The following is a 24459-nucleotide window of genomic DNA, read 5'->3' on the forward strand; positions in this document are numbered from 1 at the left end:
GGCACATGCTCTGTGTCCCTTCTGAACGTGCAAGTCGGTTCCCTCTGCACATGGTCATTATCCTTCTTTTGGCCACCACGAAGGATGCTACAATGATTCAAGGTTATAGCACGCACACTTGGGGAATTACAGGCAACATACACCAGTCCAGGAGACCACTAAAATCCTATCCTGTTATTTAACCAGCAATCAACTTCATTTCAAAACACGGTGAATAACATCTTCTCCTCCTGATTTTAATAGGGAGGGCAAGTTATCAGCAATCAAGAGACSTAAGCAGTTTCTGTTTAGCAACCTAAATTGATTTGAAAGGTTTACCTGCTGGGTGCAAACCTTGAGTAAATGACTTGTGACTTGAGCCATGTTTTCCAAGACATAATTAAGATCATTCACTGGTAACAGAACACTTAACAAGACACCAGGGGGTCTAGATGTAGCCAAGGAAGGAGGGGGTTTCACTTATTAAGTTGTAACTTAACAGAGCCTATATGCAAATAGCTGCTGGACAAGAAGATTAGCCAAAAAATAAAATAAAATAAAATAAAAAAGAAGAAAGAAGTGTGGGGAAAAAAGATGTGCTCAAGGAAAGCATTTGGATGGATTTGGTTATTTCTAAGTGGGAGAATAGGTGAAGCTCAAARAAGCTGACCCTCTGCTCCAGTTGCTTCCCACCCATTTCCACAAAGCATCAGGGCTCCTCTTGGTACTGTCATAAATGGCACATGCTGAAATTCTGCTAGGACTGGATAAGGAGATGAACTGTTGTGGTAGATTTCTGAAAGAAAGGCAAAAAACCTTAGCTAGCAGAAAGGGGGAAAAAAAAGAAAGAGCTTTAACTATGAGAAGAAAGGCATTTCTAAAGAAGAAAGRCATTTCTAATAATGATCTGTATTCTACAACCTGATCTGTAATACCATGAAAATTCTGCTTGCTCTACAGAGATTTTTATCATATACTCTCATGCAATTTGAAAAGAAGTCAATAATCACTCTAGCACACTATAAATGCCAGGCACAGAAATACAATTTAGAATCCAGGGAATACAACAGCAGGACAAACCCTACGAGGGCCYGGTATCCAACATGAAAATGCTGAACTCCCTCTATTCTCACTGACCACTCTCAGGACTCCTTAGCAAAGCACAGGAGCAAGTATCAAATCTTGGCTATTCTGAAAGAACAGCAACGTTTTTCTCTAGACCTAGTAGCAAACAACAAAGTGTACTGCTTAACATCTATAATGCTCAACTCTTCCATCATGCACCTCTAATGGTTAAGTAGTATTCCGAGGGTTCATTAACTAATGCTTGTACAAAGTTTTGAAGATGAACAGTACAAGATAAGAACGATGGTTATTACCCTAGGACAGAGCAGAGGTGATCAAATGCTTAGTGGATTTCTGTTGCACGATAAGAATTTTATTAATTCTTTCAAGCTCAGTTTCATTTCCCCAAAAGATGTTACAGCAAAGATAAAACACTTGCTAAGCTCTTCAAATGCTACATATTGAGACCAAAACACAGAGAACATTCTATAAAAATATTTGAAAAATAGAAAAGTTTATTTAAACCTAGTACAACTTCTACTGAAAGTTTTTATTACTTGATAGAAACATCAATTTTACCTACGACTGAGGCTGTATCTGTAATACTTCTATACTGCTACCTGCTCATTAGTGGCACACACACCTACCTCTAACCACAGTGCAAAAAATGGGAGTGAAACAGGTCTACAGGAGCTGCCGCTTTAATTTACTGCAACRTAAAACTGAACAACAGAACAACAGCTCTGTGGAGATAACTGATAGGAAAATGCTAATACTGCTGCAGAGGCTCCAAACCATGTAAATGCAGGATGGCTTCTGACTGCAGCAAGACCACATGGACATGTGAAGAACATCCTAATTTGAGCTGATCAGCAAGCAGCTAGCTCTTCTCTAACAGCAAGGACTTAGGATTTAGCATAATTCCCTCCGTCTCTTCTTTGAAGAGAGAGAAAAATGGTACAGGAGCCTGGAAACCCATCTCATAACAACTGGAGCTAATTACCATGCAGGCTCCTGCTCCTATCACAGCTGCTCAAAGATAATTACCATTAATGAAAGTGCTGGTTGCAGGCTTCTTGGCTCAGCTTAAGTTGCCTTGTAGCAACAGACCGCCAAGTGCATTTGGCATTCTGCACATCTTGCCACACAGGAGTGGTATTGATCCACGTGGCACAGCATCGCATTCAGGCTAAAAAAATTCATTTGTGGAAAATGTATGATACACTCCAAAGCAGAAGGAAGCATCACTCAGAGACCAGACAGCTTCTCCATGCCAAGACGCTGCCAGGAAATGCACCTTTCCCACACAACAGCCTCACTCCCCAACACGGAGCCGTACTGCACAGCAGAAAAGTGATGCTCTTGCTTACAGAGCAGTGGAGACACACGATGGTGCTCACAGACCCCAGCAAAACTATGGGGGCTTACAACAGACTTTGGCCTCTCCGGATACCTCTCTGCAGGGAAGGCTTCATTGCTTCTGCTCATATTAAGACAGGAAAAATACCCACAGGRTTCATAGGGATTTATCTACGCATTTCCCCCACTTTTTTTGGGGGGGTCGGCAGAGCACCCTTATGCTCACTGGTACCAGTACCACTATAGCAATTGCAAACCACACCTCCTCACAGCAGTATTGGGCCACGGAGAACGGGCTGTGAACGGGGGGCACTGGGTGTCCAAAGTGGATGTGAGAGCCCAGTGCACCTGACCATACTCACTGTTCACATAATTATTCCACATTGGAGAAACAGGCAATATCACAGCACACAGAAACTCCTGCTGCTCAGATTCTGCAAGTATTTCCAACAACTACAAAGGAATGGAAGTGAAACCAGAGAGCACTGCTATGCTGGGAGATAATAATATCAATATTTCCTTATCAAAACATTATTGTGTAATGACTTTTCCTYACAAGCACTAGATAGCAAATGTGGGTGGAAGCTCTCTACTTCCTAATGTTTTTGATAAGGAATGATTCTCATTTGCTTTAATAAAAATAGTAGGAAATGAATGCTGCTCACCCTCCTCTGCACAGCCCAAACAGGCAGCCAAGCTGCTTAGGCCGGGTCCAATGCACAGATGGGAGGCAGTGGGCAACAGTTCCAGGCCAGGATCTCATCGCTACAGGCCAGCAGAATTACCACCACCAAGTAAATACCATATAACTTCACCTCACATGAAGTTTTTCAAACAATTTCCCCATAGTTTCACAGCTACAAATCATACAGTTTATGGTTATAAAGCCAAGACAGARCAGAAGGAGAGGAGATGAAATTGAGATAAAGGCAGGAACAAGGGATAAATACATTCCTCAATGAAATGTGAAGTGCAATAGCACAATGGACAGGCAGTAAGGTGAGGAAGAAAGATGTGAAGGAACTGTTCAAAACGAAGGTTAATACAAGCCTCTTGTACTTAAAAAAAAAGAAAAGAAAAGAAAATAGAAAAAATCTAGGCTGGGAATCCACTCTTGACATTGTTTCTAGCATCAGTCCAGTAGTTGCTGGATGATCTCTGACTAGTAGCATGGCTAAGCTGCAAGCCACTTTCTTTTTTACCATCTCTGAATTCATGATCAAAATTTGAGCGCTGCTGCAAATTCCCACCCTATCCTTTGGGCAGATACTTGGTTACTGAAGCCTTTATGGACACAGGCAGAGCCAGCCCATCCTGACCCAAGGGGGGTTTCTCGAACGTGGCAGCAGCAGCTGGACTGGGCCTCCCCCTTGCCCCGCGGCAGAGCCYGCGCTGCCTCCGTCCGTGGCCATGGCCATCCTGAGGGAACTGGATCCTACACTCGCCAAGCGTGGCTCGGAGGGCCACGTTRCTGCTCGCTCCCAATGAGCATCACCCACTACACACTGCGCTCGGCTGAACTCCCATCAGATAGATGAAATGTCACTCTAGCCTTCCTGTGATTTCTCTTCTCCAGGAAAGAAAACAACAGCCCTAACTAAACTGAGGCTGCTTGTTGGAAGCCATGAGCTCCAAACAACAGAGAGGCTCAATGATCTTTCCTTTTAACCTCATTCCCTCATGGAGCCCTTCCCCAAAGGCTGGCGAGCCCAATGTAAGAGCTGCAGAGAGCAGCTCTCTACTACACGGCCAACAGGCCCCTCCACGCTCTCACAGCCTCATCTGCTCCGCGCGGCGTGGGCTGAAGTGAAAGGACACATAACATTCAAAACCACCAACACTTCTGCACTACCAAGAGCAACACAAGGCAACAACAAGAGCCGCTGCCTCAKCTCTGCCCGATCCCGGCCTCCTGCGGGCACCAACTCGCACACTGCAGTTTGAAGGATGGGAGCCACAGGGCACCCATTGACTTTGCTATAAAAACTCCCAGCTCTGTCCCAGCGACAAACTCACCCACACGAGCAGATAGGCCCCGTTTCAGGGCGCTACCTGAGCCTAATTTAACACAGCATTTTAATTATTGCTCAAATCACACAAGCAGCACACTGTTTTGGTCTCCTGGGAGAGAGAGCAATTTATGTTTCCAAAAATAATCTAATTCACAGCAAAATTAAAGTCCCGGTGAGTATAATAATTTTCTAAAATATACCCACCACTGTCAGTCAACCAAAGCCTATMTAAACCATTCTCTAATGCAGCAGATAATTTAACCACTAAAATATCCTTTAAAATCCCATAGAATAAATACAATACCTCATGCAAGACAAAGTGATTATCATTTTCATTTTGCTTCTTAGACAGTTCCTAATAGAGTCTATTCTTCTAATATATGTGTGCAACATCCATTAAGGATAATGAGCACGATGCACATGAATCAAACAGGAGTCTGTGATTCCCACTTACTGTTACGGATCAGACTCATCTTCATTACAGCACAAGCCTGAGCAGGGACACTCCAGATTTTGGTACGTGAAAATGCATCTTGTCCTAGGATTTACACAGGCTAAGTTCACATAATTCAGATGTCTAATGAAATAGCTAGAAAGAGCTCAAAATCCACCTGGCATACAGAAGAGTAAATGGATGTGTTACCAGTTGAAGACAAGAGAATATAAATCTACCATAAATTAGCATCATAACAGACAGGTTTGTTTCCAGATAAACGATGGAGCAGATATGTATTGAGCTTGTTTTTGTAATATGACTATCATTACATGGCAATATTTTAAAATATTTCACATCGTAGCTTTTTCACTAATAGCAATGGACCAACACTGACGTTAATCACCCTTATTCTCTATTGAACAAAATAGCTACCCAATGCCTTAGGAAAGGAACATGACACCAGAATGTGGCAACAGGAGAATGTTACCCTAGTTAAGTTGCTTATAATACTCTATATAATCCAACTGTATGTCATTAGAGTCCATCTATCCATACATCAGATACCAAACAGCAAAAAAGGAAGCAGCACTATACAATATACCAGACCAGGCGGTCTACCTGCTTGCACAGGAGAAGCAGGTCTACCTGCTTGCACAGAAGAAGGTTTGCATGGAGTCCCCTTGCACTCAGGGCAGTGACATACTACCACAAGCCAGAAATCCTGAGGTGCTAGGCAGGAAATCACTACTTTTCACAGACTGAGCTCAGCACCAGATCCATTCATGTGATCTCTTTCATTTACTTAAGATGGGGAAAAAAAAAAACCTAAAGCAAACAGATGCCAGAACTTGCAAGTTATTATATAATATTTCATTTCTCATGAAATATCACTATACTTTGCAATTGTTATGATTAAGTATAAATTAAGTTATGAAAAGCGACACTGCACAACCTCTCTCCTCCTCTCCCCTGACACATGATTTTACACCAGGAAAGAAAATGAGAAAATAAATAAATAAATTATTTGGTAGGAGCTTAACTTGGAGCCAAGCAGAAAAAAAAAAAAAAAATGAATACTTCAATCCTACTTAATTTTGAAAGTATTTATTAAAGGCACTCATCTTAATCCAGGCCCTTCTTCATTATTCATTGAACATCAAAATATCCTGAATTAGAAACATCTAGACCAACCAATGTAGAAACTAAATGAATACTTGCAACCATTCTTCATCTACACTTGACACTTTTAGAAGCGGTTAGTAGCACAGATCTAGAACACAGACATAGCATTTAAAAGTATTTTCCAAGTTAGTATAAGTTACAAATTTTAAACAATATTTTAAACTAAACTTCATAACTACAGTAAAGTATTATCCTGAAAAACAGGAAGGGAGACTATTCAGAGAATACGATCAAAGCTCCATTGGTTTGAGAAAAATAGCACAAAATAAACAAATGACACTACAGAAAAAGTGAAAAGCAAAAGCAAAATTATTTATAACAATCTGAATAGCGTAATCTCAGGGAAAGAGGGCAAGCATCTCCTCACCTAAAATAGGGAGATGTTTTCTGGGCCTAGCCCAAAGTCAATGAAAACCACAGTCCGATCAGATTAAGCTTGCAATCTTTAAAGTCTCTTATGCAACAGACCTATCAGTCTGTTAAAGCCACAAGTGAATCAGGTACAACAGTATATTTCATATTAATTTATGGATAAATAGTTTAATCACCATYATATTTTCAACAAACTGAATCTTATCAGCTAGGAAGCCATTTCACCTCTTTTGTAGAGGTAGCTCTATGTACAGTATCAAGTTAAGAGAATCACACAGTAATTGCTCAGAATATCTCACTCATAAGTCAATAATYTACACAAAACTCAACTTCCATTACTATGCTCCACAGAATAATTTCACGTCTTCCATAAAATCTTCCATATTCCCTATTATTCCCATTTAAATTGCTGATCACCAGTAGATGAGTCTTTTAGATGCACCCATCCTTGGGTATCATCAGAAGAAAACAGCAGCACAAATTTGCTTTGTTCAACCAGCATTTGATGCAGGCAACAGTGACTTGCACTTAGACGGGGCCTTATCTTGCCAAGATCATTTGGGGCATTTTACCAGAGCTGTATAACCCTGCAGTAAAGACKCCAGTCTGATTGCCAAGAAAGAATAGTGTTTATTCAGAATCAAATCACATCACTGCAGGCTTTCCAAGCTGCACACAGAGTAGTTTGGGACACACATCATGATTTCTTCAGCTATTTTCCGCCTACTCCAAGAGGCCAGGGTTGACACATGTGAACATTTAACACCTTTCAGTTTTCCTTCGGACCTCCGCTAYGGCCACCCCAATTCTTTATTATTCTAGTATGTGTAGAAACTGAGCATTGACTTGAAGACATTTGTGTTGTCTGAATTCACGAATGGATTCTGTTCCAGTCTGTGCTACATCCTCAAGTGGCCAAGGACATTCAACACCATATAACTTTCACGTTTTACCTCCAAGGAGAAGCTACTCTCTCAGGTATTCAGGATCTGCCAATATGAGGCTCTATTTTTCTCTGAATATTCACGTGCTATCAAGTTTCAAAACACTTGAACAGAGAAATTCCAGTAACACTGAGAAAATAAATTCCATATTTGACCTTTCTAAACTGCTCTTACAGCATCATTCTGTAAGGCCAGATTTATTTTCCATTCAATATATTCCATTCAATGGCTGTAAGGCATTAACAGTGCTAACATTAAAATCAGGTCAGCAGTGCTAAGAATAAACAGTAGTTTTTACTTGAAGAATACAAAGGCACCAGAAGTCTTTCATATGACCACGAGTGATCTGTTTGCTCTCAGACATAGAGTTCTTGGTGGCAGGGCAGTGACCTTTCAGCTTTCTTTGCAACTGGTAACAATGCACTCCATTTAAAAGAAGGTTATTCCATAGAAGGGCATGCTAAGGTCATCACAGCCTTTAAAGGTGGAGAAGGCATCATTCATCCACCCATGAACCATGTCTGGGGGCTCCAGGCACAACCAGGATACCGCTGTGCCAGGTGCTTCACACAGAGCCTGACATTGGGTAAAAACCATCATCCATAACATATGAAGTAAGGAGATGGCAGACAATGGGCCATGATGAGAGGACCACAGTGTCCCTGTGACACTACAGCAGACTGGTGCATTTACTGACCTGCACACAGCACCTAACRGCCTCTTCCAGAGGAATTAATTCCTCCCTTGCAGGTAACATGACTGTCAGACATATGTGACACCATGTAAACAACAGGGATGTCACAGATAGTTGTACAAACGGCATCAAAGGACACAGACACACAGGGTCTCCGCTTACATCCCCTTCCAAGGAGGGGGGCTCAACCATTCACTGTAGTAACTCTTTTTTCCCCCACCTAATCTCTAAGCCTCCCCACTCAAGTGTCTGTCAGTGGATTCACTGCAAGCATCATTTGCTCCTCCAACAGAAAATTCTCCATCATAACAACCATCATTCTAGTTGTCTGTGGAGGTAGATTAAGGCCTCCTCACCCTTGGCACAAGGTTTGCACCATGTGCTGAAGAACGAGCTCCACTTGCTGGAGCCCCAACAGACCTGTTACCTCTTTGGTGGGCAAAGCAGTCTGGGGAGAAACGTGTCACACTCCTGCTAGCAGGTCACACCAAGCTCCGCGGGTGTATTTGGGGACTTGCAGAAACTGAAAGCACAGTTTGTATTATACAGATAGGTACCAGTGCCCTCTACTGGAAGGCTTCATTGAAAAGATAAAATTAATTAATTATCATCAATTAATAAAGAGGTTGTCAGATACCTGCCTCTACATATTAGTTTATGCTGATTTGTCAGGTAGAAGCCAATCATGTTAATATTGAGGAGCTTAATTTTTCTTCATGGGGAATAGCTGTGGTTATCTAGTGACAGACACATTAGCCCATGATTAACCATTGATAGGACTACATGCTTTCTGGAGTGAGATATTGTGCTGCTTTAGAAGTGCTGTGCTCCTAAATATAACACTACCAATGCTGGCCCTGCACTCCAGCAAATGCATGGTTGCTTCTTTGTGGCATTTTCACTAGAAATCAATACAAAGTCAATACTGGAAACCAACAATAGGGAAGCAATACGGACTCGTGATCAGGGAGAGATGCCCTGGAGCCTGGGCTGCTCCCCTCGGCCTCTCCCTGTGACTTGCTGTTAAATATTTACATTATGGCAGCATTTAGTGGCCCCAGGACTCAGGCAAGGTGGGTTTACTTCTAGGCGATACAAACACCGCAAAAGAACAAGCTTTACTTCAGTCAGCTTGACCTTCCTATATGCAACAAGATATACCAGATGAAATGCACTATAAAAGAGAGCCAGAAATGCCAAGTCATTAATCTGTGTCCCACTTTCTGAAAAGCACTTCACATTCATATGAAGGGTGAACATGGATTTTTAAATAATGGCATTACATTGTATTTTTGATATGTTTTCCCACATGAAGATTTTTCCATCAGAGAGCAGATACAATGGAAACTTTCTGTTGACAGTGTTTCCATGATGACAAGGATATGAGATTATGCAGTACATTCATTAAATGCAGGGGTGTTCCCCCCTCCTTCTCTTCTACTAGTCCTAAAGCAAACATCTGATGCTTTTTTCCCCCTTGCTACTTTGCTTATCTATAGCTTTGAATGATGATTACTTATAATGAGAAAGCAGAGATTCAGAGATAGGAAGGAGGTTGCTACTTAAAAGATGCACATTGAGCTGACAGGACAGCAAAAACCTCAGAAGCTAAAATTAAAAAAAGTCACAGCAGGTTTTCCTTCGTTTGATTTACCCCCCTGCCGGGGCTGCTTTCTATGCATGCGTGTCCATAGGTCTCTTCTCTTGCCTGCACACACACACACACACACACACACACACAGAGCATTGGTTTTAATGCAAACTTAATCCTCGGTATCAGGCTGTCATCCCACTAAAATTAAACTGCTCCTTTTTAGCCAAAGGAAGCTTTTTTATTACTTGTCCACCCAGGAAAACATCATCCTGGGCTAATGAGGTAGCTGAAGATGGTTCCTGGTGTCACCCGGCAGCTCCGCTCCACAGACCAAGCCAAGACTGATGCTCCGGCTCAACCTGTCCCACCACACGCTCACTCCCACATGGAAATGGGGGGACCTTCTCCTGACCCTGCACAATCTCTTGTACTCCAGCATTTTTTAGGCAAAATTAACAGGCTTTCCAGTAGAAAGTCATGCCATAGGCAAATACGTCCTAAGAAAATAAGGAAAACTCTTCAAACGCACAAAGCTTGGCAGGATGAGGCTGTGCCTGTTCCTTTCGCTGATATTCTTATTTCTAGTTCTCAGAAGTTGGCAGCTTTCCTGTACTGCTGCCAAACCCCAAAGTGGCAGCTAGCACATCATTTACTTTCAAATGAAGGGGTTTGTGGGTTTTTTTAATTAACAAAAATGAATACATTTTTCCAGCTAAATTTTAATTTGCCACTTATTTGCAGTCTGTTACATGCTCCTAARTGCAGGTTGAAAAAAGGTCTGCTGCAGTTTAATTTTTTTAATCCTCTCARCGAGATTAGAAAGGGTAACTAGGCCTGAGAAAGGAAAAATCCTACACTTAGCAGAGTACAAAGATGAGGATTACAGATACTGCTCATTTAGGGAGCAGCAGCTCTATTTTCTGAGCTGATGAGGTGCTCTGCAGAAGCCCTGGAGGTGTGTTTGGGGTGCAAGGTGTGTGTATGTATATATGCACACAGACATCATGCAATGGAGGTTTAAGAAAGTAGCTTCATGCAGAACAAGGAGAGTTTTCCTCACCYGGTACCAGGACTAGAATAGGGACATGTGGCATGCTGGAAAACACAATACAAGGCCGTGATCTTTAGAAGACCCTAGACCAGAATCCTATGTGCTRTGTGGTCTAAGTGGCCTCACCCTGGTCTCAAAATTTGGGGACATGCAGCAAAGCCCCCACCAAGGGCTAGAGCTGCAATAGCACCCGTGCCAGCCATACCTACCACAGCAGGGAAATAAGACCCAAAGATGTTATACCACAGGTCTAATGGGACAAACACAACTTTTGCCAAGATAAAGCTCAATGCATCAAGCTTGATGCCCATACCCTGCAATCACCTACAGGAAACACAAGCAACTTGACCCCACTCTGTTGTGCATCTTGATGGCTCCACCAGTCACAAAGAACAGACAGCAATGAAAAGTCTTAAGCTAGGACTAAAGGGGTGCTATAGTAAAGCCAATTTAAATGCCCTCTACTCATCCCTGACCTCTTGTAAATCTGAATCCACAATACAGTTTAAAATATTACCTTGTCAGCTATTGTACACCAGGAGAAAGAAAAACTCTCTCAAACAGGCAGACAAACCTGAGCCCCACACAACTGCAAACATAACTTGGCARATCAGTAGCTCTCAAGTGTAAACGAACTACTTTACTCCAGCACTCTGGGGAACCACAGCTCTAGATGTGCGTGTTGAGAAAAACCATTCTCGAACTAGGATCTCATACGCAACAGCTCACKGCCCCCACTGCTCCTCATTTCCCTTGGGATCTGAAACTGCAGCAGGCAAACACATTTATAACTTCATGCTCATGGGTTGTCCCCCTCAATTTAACAGGAAAAACCAAGTTCAGTCACATAACTTCCGAGTATCACGTTACACACTTGTTTAAAAGATCAGGGTCTGGCAATCCATACTACAGCCTAGGACAAGGAATCACCTTCCACGGCACGATGAAGGTCAACGACTCGAGTTCTGTAGGGCTGAGGGTGGCAGCAAGTTTTTATTTGTAGATGTGTGTGTGACGTCTCGTACAGAGCCTGTGCTGTGGGCCTGGTAATAAATGTGTCCTTGCAGTATCCCTGGGAAGCAGAAAAGTAGCGTTATCCTGATTTTTCACAGATGGAAAATGGAGACAGAAATTAAAGGAGAGAGGCTGTCTCTAGGGTAAGCGTGACGCAAGCCAGTCAAATCTTTATAGGTCAAAACTGCCACTTTGAATTGCACCTAGCAACAGATGGGAAGCCAGATTCATTYCATTATGTGTCCTTTTCAGGAACGAAAGGGGGAAAAAAAAGTAGTCCTTATTTTTGCCGCTATTGTCTATTTGGCACTGTTATAATACAGAGTGGTACAGACTGTACCATGGGGGGATGGAAGGAAAACAGTAGTTAATGGAAGGTTAGCATTTACCTACAGATCTTGTAATCAAGGCATTGTATTTCATACCAGTTTATTCCTGGCATCCCCTAGATGACTAGAGGCCTTTGGTCTCTAGCCCAGCCCTCGCTCAGAGGCAGCAGGACAAGCAGGAGGGAGGCGGAGGGGAGAGCCAGCCTGACCAGGCCGCTGCTGCTCCATCTCTTGCTCCCTTCTACCATTAGCGGGGCACATGAAAACTAAAATAAATATCCAGTTATACTTTGCTTATCTGACATATTTCACAAAAAAAGCCATCCATTGAAGTTTCTAATTCTGTCTGATGTTGACAGAAGAACTAGACAAAGAARATAAAATGGTTTTCAAATGTATGTATTTAAAAGGTTCTCAAAGGAAAAAATAYTATTCTAGTGTGCTTGGCTACTAGAATAGTCCAGCTTCAAATGATGGTATCACTCTTCCTCAGAAGAGGATGCGTGAAACTTCAAGTTCTTGTGGCTAATAAGCAAATACCCCCAACTCTGGGCTTTTAACCATGTCTGAATCACGTCTAGTTAAAAACAGCAGGCTTACAATTCCACCATTCCAAGATAATTCCCCCTCAAGAGTCAGAAGACAAGATGGGTTTTGCCCAACCAGCCCAATTCTGAAATAATGCATTATTTCAACCAGTCCCTGCAAAAAACATATCTGTGGATCTGCTACAGATAAGAGGCATTAACATGGCAGAAATTACAGAAAGATGAACTAAGGACACTGGCTTTGGTTTGAGATTGCCCGGCTTTACAGACTTCTGGAAAACAGACAGCTATTTGAAAACTACTTCTCATATGAGATACCACAATTTGAGGCTGTTTTTAAAAGCTGTGAAGGTGATCCCATTCCAGACAGCACCACTGACACTCCAAACTCAAAGTTTTGCGAGTATTTACAGCTATTTCTAGTACTTTGGCATCCCGTCTCTAATAGCATTTAAGAGACATTCACAAGGGGAATTTCTGTATATCATACAGGTGACAGCAAATGGAGACAAAGAGGTACAGAGAGGTTAAATGACTTCCCAGAGGTTAGCTGAACATCTGAAAGTCTAAGTCAAGACCTTTATACTTCACTTTCATGTATTCTCATTCCATAGGAATTTAAAAGTCCTCCACAGTTCATTCTGTGTACCATAATGTCAAACACAAGCTGCTGGGAACAGCTCCAGTTGTTTCACTGGCATTTTTATTTTAGCATTTTCATATGGCATAACATGCCAAAATGCAGGGGAGGCAGGAACGTACCCTGTACTTCAGAAGAGGAATTGCAAGTAATTAAATTATTTCAACATGTAACCATAAGTAGGAGGGAAAGTTACTTTACAAATAATTATATTAGATTAATTCAGTCTGGAACAAGCCACTTAGCAGGAGGAATAATATGAATTGTCATCACTCTACAAACGTTCTCAACAAAGAGCTAAGGATATAAGTGTTACCAGTCTGCTCCTGTCAGTGTAAGCAGGGGGGCCTGGTGAAACTGCCCCACTAATGGAAATGGCTCTAATCTGACCGCCCAGGAAACTCAACCTTCCTGAAGTCAGCCAGCTTCAATTACCTGTGAGGACACAGCTCTGCATTCCTGCTGTCTTCAGATGGAAAAATTATTGCATTTCTTGGGCTCTGACCGATCCTGTTTTTACCATGACAGGAGGCTAAGAAAATTCTGCGTGTTGATCCGAGCAATATACACAAGCCTGTCAGGTCTCTTTCAGAAAGTGGTGGGAAGAGGGGAAGATCTTGAATTGACTGAAAAATGAATTTAATCAAAGTAACCTGCTTGTCAGCAATTGAGAGAGGTGGCCAATAATAAGCCCCATGAGAACTAAAGGGGTTTAAAGTCAAGTGTAACAGGCTACCTGCCACAGCAGAACACGTGCCTGCTTTAGAAAGAGCTCAGTCAAATCCTCTGTACATCTGATCCCATTTCCAAACAGGGACCACAGAGAACCTCACAAATTATTTCTAAGATGATAAAAATTATAGAGCCATTAAAAAAAATGGGATGGGATTGCTTAACATGGACATCTCCAAACGCTGTCCTTGAGTGCAAATCTGGACAGAGCAGAAGCAAAGCCACAAGAGAGGAGCCAGCTCGCTGCCATGTAACTTAGATCTACTTATGTTACTAGGTAAATACACAGTGGAATCTAATATGAAAAACAAACTCACAGCAAAAACTGAACACAGGTTGAAAGTAGTCACTGATTTCCAGTACCTGTGTCAAGGAGTGCAACATTTGCCCCCATTCCAACAGATTCCTGACTCATGCCCACTTAGGTCTTTAAAAAACTTGCAGGAAATTAGACCACTAAAATAGTGCAACRAGTCTATTCTAAAGTGAAACTTTTCATGTTCTCATATTTATTAATTTTCCTAAAGCTTATTTTGCATGATTTCACCAGCACGCAGCAGTAGCAAGCAGCTTGAATGCAGGTGTTTTGCAGAGCTCTGTCTTTACAGAGTCGTTTCTAAGTTTGCCACTTTCCCGCTCGGAGAGCCCAGACAACGGAGCACATTCATCCAGCCCCTTCCCAACCAAGCAAAACACTCCCTGGGATTTCCTTTTCAAGCCTGCTAATTGAAAACATTCTGCAGCTTATTAGTCACTATACAGATTATCTGCTGACATGCAAACTCTCACTCATTCCAGACTTGTTAATTAACACGTAATTACTGATCCCACGGAGGCCGGCCCGCAGGTGCCATGCGCCGCGTCCTGCCCGCGCTAACAACCGCTCCGAGCTCAGCACATGGCTTGCCCTGAACCTGCCCTCCCCAAAGTGCTCAYGCTCTTTTTATTTTTAATGCAGCATCTTTTTTGGGTCTGGGTTCATTATGTCCAACATCCACCCACAACCTATTACAAGAGGGGAAAAAAAAAGGAAAAAAAAAAAAGCAACAAAAATTTGCCCTTTTGAATCAGGCTGGCTCAGCAGGAGCTGGCTGAGGGCAGCAGTTCTGCACGGTGAATTTCAATGGGAAGACCAACAGGAAAAGAAAGGGAAGGAAGGGGAGAGGAACAAGGAGAGACAGGCATGGCCTGCCATTTCTGCGACTTCCTAAATGATGATCTCACCTACTGGGTCATTCAGTACGAGATGATTCTCTGCCAAGTCTTTGATCTGGCATAAATCTTGCCATTAAAATACTACCTTCTATTCAATTATTCTCTCGTGACGCCTCACGTTACCACAGCTATTCCCTCTAAGCATTATTTGGTTAACAGGATGTTCTAAATGAGTTTTTTTCCCCCAAAATGCTCCTTATGCTGGATTTTCTTTAACACTTGAAATGTTTTAAAACAGTATGTGCCTAAGTAAGGGAAAACCTTAACAAACAGTAACAGTATGAGTATAAAGCCATTGCCATGGAAAGTTAGTTCACATTCAAACGCTTCAGTATTCTTTGCTCAGAAGGGTACACCAGTTAGGGGATGTGGTCAAGGCCACAGAGAACTGTATTAAACTTTAAACTGTATTAAATATCTTTCTCAGGGAACTGCATATCCAGAWATAAAACAATCCAGTATGTTACAGGACTGGAATGCTAAAAGCCCTGAGTTGGCACATAAATCTATTCCCATCAAAGTCAGAGGTAAAGCTACCTTCAATGACCCAATGGGAACACACAATATCACATATTTTTGAAAATCTCATCCTACATATACAAGGATTAACTATTTCCATATTCCTACTGAGATGAAATCTTTGATATAATGATGACCAGCAGTCAGGAAAATTACCACTGCAATTTGAATCCTAAGCTGTGTTGCACTGCAGTTTGTTACGAACCCCTGAATAGGAAGATGGTGAAGGAGCTTTCTGTAGTATTTCCACCACGGTATTAGGGGAAGAAAAGGACTAAGTTATTTAATATTTAGCTCAAGAGTTCCAGTTTTGTTTGGTGGTACCTTGATAACAGCAGCACTCCTGACACTGCTGTGAATGACAAACGCATTGGGATGGCACCCACACATCCACCACTAACAGCAACTGCACTGTTGGTTTGTGAGCTTTTTCGGAGGAAATAAAAAAGATCATGCCAGTACAAAATGGTAAAGAGAATCATGAATTAAATTTGAAACAGACTTCTGGAATTAGCTTCTCTATTACATAATAAGAGACATTATTCGGGAAGTGGCTGTACATTTGCATTAGAAGGGAGCAACTCCATGTGGAACAGAGGTGCCGAACCTGCCAGCAGGAAGAGATGGAGACTCCTGTGAGACAGATGATGCTCAAGTTGTCAGRAGTGGGTCAAAACATTAAACTGGAATAAAAGTCATCTTTTCCTTAATCAGGACACAGTAACAGCATTAGAGTTTATGCTTTTATGCAAACGTTAACAATTGTGAAATTGGTATAGAAAGAGTAGCAGCAACATCAGCTTTTCTATACCAGAGCAACCATAGCCTTGTCTTGGATGTGAACATCACAATTAAGTCACTGGTTTCAAAAAAACTGCCTTTAACTCAACAGACAAACACTAACGAATAATACAGGACACTGCTCAGGGACCATATGGCAAGACCTTCTGGGGCTTTGCACATCCTTGGGAAACAGGGTATGGCCAAATATTCACCCACGAGGCTCCACACCACCTGCGTGACCCTCCTCTTGCCGRCTGCTCTCACTGCTCCACATTCACACCCTTTGTTCCAGCATCAAGGATGAGAAAGACCTGTTGACAAATTTGTCTGCAAAGCTCTTGGAATAGGTTTCATGCCCTATACTTCCCACAGTTGAATTCTCTCATATTAGCTCTGCCTGGACATGCGATATACTGCAGGACAGCCCTGCCCTGGGATTTTATGATAAATCCTCCTTTTGCTAATAGTAAGACTCTTTATGCAACTCAGTAACTAAAGCAAATTGAAAGGAAAATTAAAACTCTGAAGATAGGAAACATAAGGCAACATTATTCATGCAGTGATGATAGGCGAGGGAAAAGATTTATAGAATCAACAATTAAGCGTTTAGGGATTTTTAAAGGATTTTAATCAGCTCAACAGTAGTTGGTTCCCATTTACTGCTCCATGATCATCACCTGAAAATACTGCCTATGGAGTAGAAGTCAGGAGCTCTTCGAGATTTAATGATTTTATGAGAATGAAACATTCCATTTCTGACCCTGCTGGCAACACATCAGTTTTCATTGTCTTTAGGTGGCCTGATCCCTCCCTCTCTCTCTCCTAGTGGAATGAGGAAAGACAGCTATGAAAGCCACTCAACTTCAACTTTAGCTTCTGGGGAAAACACTGGTGCTGCCCTTTTGGGCTAAGGAAACATGAATTACCAGAAAGAGTCCCTCTCAGCTGTGCCTAACAAGTAGTTGAAAGGTTTTCCCCACACATGGATGACCTGAGAGAGGGATGCCAAGGCCCCCAAGCACAGGCCTGCACCACCAGCCTCCAGTTTGCTGCTGAGAACACAGCAGAAGGAGGGCAAAAGGCCCTTCTTGCATGAGGTGCAGTCCCTCCTCTCTTCACACTGCTCAGTATTCACAGATGCTGGCCTGAGACTGCTCCTCTKCACCTCTAAGTCCAACACCCATTTCCCATTTTATCTTCAATTGGGCTTCAAAGCCTACCAAAACACATCCATCTGCTTTTTGGAGAGAGCATAAAGAGTTTGGCCCCACCAAACAGAGCTGTATAATGACATTTGCAGCAGACGCTCGTAAAACYGTGTATTTGGAGAATGCCTCACATCCCCATACAGTGCAAGGCTAATATAAAAATATTCCTTGCAAGAAAACAGACGAGGCCAAATAAAAATGCATGCACGTTGTCTTACAAAATATGGACAGAGACGATCCCAAACAAAATATATAGAGGCTTTTGAAGTTCAAGTTATCTTTATAAGTTTAGAAAAAGAAAAAAATAAAAAAAAATAAAACAAGAAAAGGATTGATTAGAAACTCTTCATTGTTCATTAACCTTTCAAGAAGACTGTGTTATATTGGCTATGTACTCTTTTCCCCAAGATAGGATTCACACTGAGGTTGTAACAAAGCTCAGTCACTCAGGTATTTCTGCTTAAGAATTAGTGGAAGCAAATGAAATTTTGAGATAAAGAGCATTTGACAGAGAAAGAGGAGAAGAAAAAAAAAAAMCCTCCTTTACAYAAGCAGGGGCTGTTATCTAGACTACTGCTCAGCAGACAAGGAGGATTGCTTTAACTCACTCGTTTCAGTCTTAATATCTTCGGATCACTACAGCAGCRCAGAAATCTTTCAATATTAAATACATATTCTGACACATTTCAAGACATCTGCCGACTCTATGGGCTCCTTTAACGCACCCCGAGGYGGCGCAGCTCTTTGAAGCAGCGCGGCAGGCAGGCAGGCCTCGTCAGAGAGCCCGCGAACGCGGCGCCCGTAAGGGCCCGCTCAAACCTACATCAAACACAGGCTCAGCGGTTGGACRATTGTATCATTGTCTCACAATTAGATAGTATTAATAAAAATATTCTATGACATTAAAGATCCTACCGTGGTTCGTTTTCTAAACAATGTAGTTCCAGCTCACTTATGGATCTGGATTTCGTATGCCCTTAGTAAATTTTAAGCAGATGGTTGATTCAGAAAAGTTTAATAGAAGGGGAAAAATCTGAACATTACCCTGAATTGCTGGTGTATCAAAAGCATGCTCTAAATTTCACACAGACAGGCAGAAACATAGCAGATGAAATAGAGATGACAGGTGAAAAGTGTGACATCTTTACGTTATCAAGGGAGACAGTCCGACGTGCCCAGGCGATGCTCTGTAAGCAAGCTGGGCTGCATTGAACCCAAACAGCTGCACTGAAATCACCCGAATTCCTGCTTCCTTCCCTTTCAAGCCAAACACCAGCTGAATATATTTTGGAATACTCTGAGATATTGTTGTGAAACAATGCGAGCTCAGAGCACTGTTTCATCTCTACCAGATGAACCCAAGTCAATGTATTGAACACCTCTGTCTTTTTGAAGAATCTGAATAAGACACTACAGAAGCTGAATTTCCACTTTCTGACCTGGATCACATGAATTTCATTCTCTGAAAAGCTCTAACTTGCTTCAGTGCTTTGCTTTGTACATGTACACTGTAAACCACTGTACTTTAATACCCTTCTAGAAGCCCTTTCACTTCAGTATCAGGTGTTTGAAAACAGTCATTTTTCTTTGATTTGTAGCTAATCAATTATGGATTGAATTAATATCTTTAAGATAAATGGAGAATATATTAATGCACTAAATTGTGGAACACATCCTGAAGGTGCAAAGGTAGGTCCATTTTCTGTTTMAAAGAAAAAAGTCCAAACATCTGGCTTTTTTATTTTTAAACAAAGTACATAATTTCAATTCCTACATGTGAACTTAACAAGAATATTTACAAAGAGAACTCAGTATTTAATTAATATATAGTCTTTCAAAAATGCCACAGGAAGCATTCYACTACAAATCCTTCATTTACCAAACTTATAACTTTAATTCATCAGTTCCTTTAAATGCACTAGCAAACACAGAGACACTTACCCACACACACTCTTCATTAGAGGCCCAAGTTCACATTTCCACATCTCAGTTACCCTATGCACACTCTTAGTCCACAGCCAGGCAATACAAACTTCTTAAACTGCAATTTAAGCTAGATTACACGGCTAGGCTTTCATTACTGTACCTCACATGATACACAGTAACTTATTAAGCAGTAATAAACTGATAACAAGCCTGAGATCTAAAGCTGACCAAAAATATYGGCACTTCACTGAAAGGCATGGAGTTACTGCTACTTAAGAAGTTACCATTTCTTCTCAGCTGTGCTGAATGGGTATTTATATTAAGCCTTAGTGCAGGTGATCTACATTGATTTCTTTTACCTTCCAATTAGAGTCATTCCCTGTTCAGCTGTGTTCATCCCATTAAGTTCACCTTGCATTAATTGTCTCAGTACTATTGTCCGTAACAATTAGTACGACTCAGATAAATTTAACTTCCATCTGTAAATATTGAAATATAAATTAAATTAAAGTAACTGGTTTTAAAACAAGACATGAACATGAATCAAAAATATGTATCTATTTAAATATATTTGTTGCCACATCACTTTTACTTAAAACACTGTGAGATAAATGCACAAATCTCTGCAAAAAAAAAAAGTTAGAATATAAATTCTCCTTTTTCCMCAGTCCTCAGTGTTATAAGTATTTTTCAGACAAAGAAACAATAAATTATAAAAGACAATAATAAATTGTATTTTTAAAGATTAACAACCATTAAAATTAAAGAGTCAAAGAACAATTGTTCATGCAATTGTTCATTTCAATTGTATTCAATATACAATATATACAATATATTCAATTATACAATTGTTCGTTTCAATTGCATTATTTTATATAAAATTTTACAGGGCAACCTTCATTACACTAAGACGGGAGATCTTTGAAAGTGAATCATCCACAAAACACTGAATTGCACTTAAGCCCCTCAGGAACAGACTGCTAGTGATTTCCTATAAGGTGACTAAATAATAATGCTCTGATCCACTATTTCTATCATACAAGCAGCAAACCTATCATTTTAAATARGTTACCTGCAAACAAACCAGGAAAGCTACATTTTTTATGAACTCCTCTGCACTTCTGGACCACAGTAGAAAGTGCTTTGGTTCCCTGCCTCCTTGTCTGTGAGTTTTCCTTCTGGAATGAGAACAAATGTAAAGACTAAAAGTAGAGAAACTGCGGACAAATCCCTCACTCTCACCAGAGACGGGAACATCTGTTCTTTTCTATACTGCTTTTATCAGCTGAAGAACTGAAAATGTGAAGAGAATTTAGAACCTAATGAGTTCGTTTTCAGGTAAACTACCAAGATACTGTCAGGGGTACCTGGCAGCATTTGCTAACTTTATGTTGCTATCAGGGCTAGCAGGGGCAGTTCTCCAAGGAAAAGGCTGGAAAGCAAAACATCTCCTATTTATTTAGTATTCACATAAACAGCAATTGATGCTCTATTAATAAAAAGGACCAATGAGAGCTGAATTCATCTAGTAGCATCCAAACACTGTGTAATGATACAAAMTTGATCATCTTGCATATTTAACCAAGTATTATAAACCAACAAATCATTGTAATCTGAAAAACATTGCTTGTTGCTGGATTTGGCTAACTTTCTTACATTAAAAGGAAGATTGACAAAGATCTGCACACAATACAATAAAAAYGTAAGTCTTTTCAAAACCACAGAATCACAGAACAGTTGAGGTTGGAAGAGACCTCTAGAGATCATCTATAGTCCAACCCCCTTGCTCCAGCAGGGACACCCAGAGCACGGGGCACAGGGCGGCATCCAGGTTAGGTTTGGGAGAYCTCCAGAGAAGGAGACTCCACAACTTCTCTGGGCAGCCTGTGCCAGGGCTCTGTCACCCTCACAGTGAAGTTCTTCCTCACATGGAGATGGAACTGCCTGYGTTTCAGCTTGTACCCATTGCCCCTTATCCTACCACTGGCCACCACCAAGAAGAGTTTGGCCCCTTCCTTCCTACATTCTCCACTCAGGTATCTGTACATGTTGATAAGATCCCCTCTCAACCTTCTCTTCTCCAGACTAAACAAGCCCAACTCACTCAGTCTCTCCTCATACAAGAGATGTTCCAGTCCCTTAATCATTTTTTGTTGCCCACCACTGCACCCTCTCTAGAAGCTCCACATCTCTCTTATCCTGGGGAGCCCAGAACTGCCCCCAATACTCCAGGTGCAGCCTCACCAGAGCTGAATAGAGGCAGGATTTAACCAAGTTAATTTGTTGCATCTTTCTCATATCCCTGTAATTCGAGGGCCAATATATGAACTGAAATTGATCTTGGCACCTGGGACTTTGCTATAAATGTTACTCAATCACTACAGATTATAAGAATACTGAGGACTGCAAGAGAAGAAGCCTGACCTTTTCAGACCTCCAGAATCCAGCACAAAATTGCATGATACTACATCTGTATATTATCTAAACCCCTTCTCTATCTTTCCAAGCTCTGTGGACATTTGACTCCACATCAAATAGTAACTCCATGTCACAGTCTGGGTCAAAACTTCACTACTCTCCTAAATTAGAGCCCACAAGGTTAACTCTCCAAATTCTGAGGAACTGTGGAGTCCAGGCTGAACCACAGAGAAATCCATAAAACATAAAAACGGGTTTGTAAAAATGTACTTGGCTGAAATAATGCAGTGTTATTGGTGTTGCTCCATTCAAAAGGTGTTTAGAAGTATATGCCAAGAACCATAGCAAGGAGATGGGAGAGAGTGCATCAGGTTTCTGCTGTGAGAAACATGCATCAGGTTTCTGCTTTGGATCACACAGGCAAAAGGAAAGGCAGTGTGAGCCAAGAGGTGAAGAAAAGGTGAAAAGAGGAGCAATGAAAATCCTCCATATCTTGTGAACATGGCACAGCAGCCCCAGAACACAACCAGGCAGGGCTTGATGCTTTCAACACAGCTGCTGTGGGAAGGATTTGTGCGGGGGAGGCACAGAGCATGTAGCAAAGCAGCTTTTCTCTTGGTACCTGTGCAGTCTGCACCTGTAACGTCACCACCTGGAAGCCTACAAAAATGTTAACTTTAAAAATTATTCAGCAGTTTTTTTCTTAACAATGAGAGTTTGCAAAGTAGGTATGCTAAATTACTGAAGTGTTAAATGTGGTTATATGGCATCAAAAATAAATTCTGWACAGAGTCTGTAGGGGCCTGCAGCGGCACTGGCAGCAGGGAGCCCCTGTGCACCTCCTCGGCTGCAGGAGGAGTCAGGTAGTCAGGGCGCAAGAAAATGAATATTGATCACACTGTGCAACCCTTCCTTGAAGTGATGGCAAGTTAACACACAGGGCCAATCAAGGCTTTCTGTATGCAAAAATAAAATCAAAGCAGGGCCCTTAGGGTATTAAATATAGCTCCAACTCGGAGCCTTCTCAGAAATGCTCCCGTACAACAACATTGATTTATCCTCATACAGAGCGATCTTTGGGCACCTGCCTGTCAAGCCTAACTTTAAACGTGTGTCTCCAGTGTTTTAGTTCAGTCTTTCATTTCTCCTTAAGATGGATCTTACAAGCACCCCATCAATTTGAGACTGGCAGAACAATCCACACTGTCTGGTGCTATTAGAAAACATATTACACAATACTTCTATTAGACCAGGCTATACACTCTGAACGCCTTTGCTGAGCATCTGTGATATCAGAGCTTTGAGGAACACTGGAGTGAAAGATCTATGTGCATTTTCACACACATATACATTCATGAGCTCACATGCATGCACACACTTTGCAACGGCTCACGTATATAGAAGCTCACTGGAGAAATGGAGAGCATGAAACAGTGTTTGATCTGTGAGCCTCTCCAGTAAAACGTTGTGCTACTGGTAATTTCTCTAACAGCAGATCAAGCCAAGGAAAAGTGACTGAAAAAGAAAAGCACAATTACATAAAGTCTGCGATACAGACACAGTGTTTTTCCTCTCGGGAAGCCCTAGCTGAGGCAGCAGCTTCGCTTCCCAAAGGGCTCAGGAGCAGGGAGAAGGGCTGTGCCGGCCGGTGGCACAACCCTGCCGCCCGGCGCGCTGCCGCCTCGCGCTGCAGCCTCCTCCTGCAACTCCTCTCTGCTTCACAGCCCCCATCTCCTGCCCCGTGCCCCGCTGCCTTGGCGATGCATTCGATTCGGCATTTCATCTGCCAGTCTTGCTTTACTCTGATAGGCACTGAACTTCTGCTGCAGCTGCAGTCAAAGTCTCTGGACAATATGCACATATGAGATTGATGATTACAGCTGTAAGAGGAAGGAGGGGAAGGAAGAGAATGGAAATCAATGACTTACTGTACCAAGAAAGAACCAATTGTTCAGCAAATCTGCTTTTGCTAATTCTGTCACACGAGCTCATCTATTAAAGCTCCATCATTATTAGAATTAATTGTTGCTGTCACAGCAATAATATTCACAATCAGCCACTCGCATTCTGCAACTACCTAGCTCATATTAGAACCAATCTAGTAACACCGCTTGCATCTAATGAGCTGGTTTGTACTTTAATTACAGCGCTTGCCAGATAATTTATTAGACAGCAATAAAGTTTAGATTTACTTCTCATGCAATATTGCTGCATTATCAGAAGATGTACACATGAAGGTACATTTTGCTCTCAATTACACGAGTATAAATCTTGAGCCTCTCTACTCAAATCAACCATTATTTCAAATTGACATGTAGCTACTTTGCATTAAGAAATATGTAATAAAGAGCAGAGTTTTGTTTCATATGTGTACATTATTTATAGCACTCCAGGTGGCTACTTTGATAATGATACAGAATATTTTTTTCCTGGCAAAAT

At 41.6% G+C, this 24459-nt stretch overlaps 1 protein-coding gene across 1 annotated transcript in view; it reads right to left on the reverse strand.

Annotated features, from left to right (window-relative positions):
• SORCS2 (sortilin related VPS10 domain containing receptor 2) overlaps positions 1–19871 on the reverse strand; it is a 383600-nt gene extending 363729 nt beyond the window's left edge. Inside the window, exon 1 of the mRNA XM_026034091.1 lies at positions 19618–19871. The gene's annotated coding sequence lies outside the window, so the exon portion shown is untranslated. The remainder of the gene's footprint in view (positions 1–19617) is intronic.
• Positions 19872–24459: the final 4588 nt, after the last annotated feature.

This window comes from Nothoprocta perdicaria, unplaced genomic scaffold (genome assembly GCF_003342845.1).
Source record: "Nothoprocta perdicaria isolate Ctin4 unplaced genomic scaffold, notPer1 scaffold_14, whole genome shotgun sequence".
NCBI lineage: Eukaryota > Metazoa > Chordata > Aves > Tinamiformes > Tinamidae > Nothoprocta > Nothoprocta perdicaria.